This window comes from Belonocnema kinseyi, chromosome 10 (assembly GCF_010883055.1).
Source record: "Belonocnema kinseyi isolate 2016_QV_RU_SX_M_011 chromosome 10, B_treatae_v1, whole genome shotgun sequence".
NCBI lineage: Eukaryota > Metazoa > Arthropoda > Insecta > Hymenoptera > Cynipidae > Belonocnema > Belonocnema kinseyi.
The window spans coordinates 93,115,489-93,117,031 of record NC_046666.1 but is presented as its reverse complement, the minus strand read 5'-3'; the positions used below and the strand labels follow the sequence as shown (position 1 = coordinate 93,117,031).

At 36.6% G+C, this 1,543-nt stretch overlaps 1 protein-coding gene across 1 annotated transcript in view; it reads left to right on the top strand.

The window, feature by feature from the left end:
- Positions 1 to 556: 556 nt before the first annotated feature.
- The window catches only part of LOC117181522 (TNF receptor-associated factor 4), a 252,317-nt gene continuing 251,330 nt past the window's right edge, over positions 557 to 1,543 (top strand). The window contains exon 1 of the mRNA XM_033374296.1: positions 557 to 747. The gene's annotated coding sequence lies outside the window, so the exon portion shown is untranslated. The remainder of the gene's footprint in view (positions 748 to 1,543) is intronic.

Below are 1,543 nucleotides of genomic sequence, written 5' to 3'. Positions count from 1 at the left end.
GGTGGTTCGTTTCTTTTCTCTTCCTTCTTTGTTTATCGTTATCTTTCATCTGACGGTCACTCTTTTTCTTATAACATCATCTGTACTCTCTAGTCTATAACTCTATAGAGACTACTGATAGCCCTGTTGAACCTTTTGATTCAGCATCTCTCTCTCTCTCTCTCTCTCTCTCTGCCTCTATCTCCCTTTCTCGACACCCACTCTGTCTATCTCTACCTGTGCATCTCCTTTCATTCCTCATTCCTATTACTTTTTAGTCCCTCCTTCTTCCTCAGTGTCTCTGGCACTTCCTGTGTTCCGCCGCGCTCACCTGTCTGCTGCCACTTGCCTATACGACATCCTACTGTAATAACGGAAGTGTGCACTCACATAGGTGTCCACATACGCTTCCATTCTTTTATGTATTCATCCAGGCCTACGGCAACACAACTGTTTCTCACATCAACTATTGTTGCTAGTGTACACGTTATACAAGTACTTACATCTACAGGTCTACATGCTGGCAGCACGCTAACCTCGCCATCAACATTACCATGTCAGTCCTTCGTTGCACTTCTGGCTATCTTCATCACGCGGTGTTTAGCGCGGTGTGCATTTGTTTCGAGAAAATTGGATCGAATCGGTGGTCGAGAATATAAATTATAAGGAAGAAAGAGAAGTAGTTGAGGAAAGGAGTGAAGCTCGCAATTTTGGATAGGGGCGGCTTTGACACATCCGGTTAATAATGATATCAGGTATCAGCGACCGGTAAGTGCATTTATAGGGTGATTTCACGCGAAAAGGTACTAGCTTGTTTCTGAGTTTTACAAAAAACTAAAACCAGCCACGTATAATTAACATTTGACTGTAAAAAATTATGGACCAAATTCATTCAAAGTCAAAGCAAGTTCTTTATTTGCCAGGCAAGTTCCTTCTGGTACTAAAATAAAATACACGATTTTTTCATGCAAAACGACAAATCGTATTCTGGGGTTTATGGTTTAATAAATTCCCGAGCTATCCTAAATTTCGAATACGATGTTTTAAAACTCCTCGAAATTGGTGCAATATATATTTAAAAACAATGTGTTATGTTGTTAAAAATAATTTCCTATCTTCCTCCGAGAAATTTATAAGTATTTTCACGGTTTGCGAAAAACCGGAAACTTTTAATAAGATATTTATGGGCTATATTAAAACACTAAAATCACCCATTATAAAACTATACAAGGAAGCGGTACAATTATTAGAGAATAACAGACATTTTTAACGTATTTTCAGATCGCATGGAGCTACAGATTAAAAAAAAAAATTTTTTATTTTTTCAAAAAAAATCTAATTGAAAAAATATATAACGATATTTGAAATTTGCAAACTGTTTTACCATTTACAAGGTAGATTTTTTGAGAAAACTGTGCTAATTTCGAAGGGAAATTCAAAGATAAAAATTTATTTTCTTTTTGCTTTTTTTCTGTACCTTGGAACGTTCAAAAACTTTTTCTCGCTATTTTGAGTACTTCTTCCACTCCTCCCCTTCTCCATCACAAATCATTACACGACATTT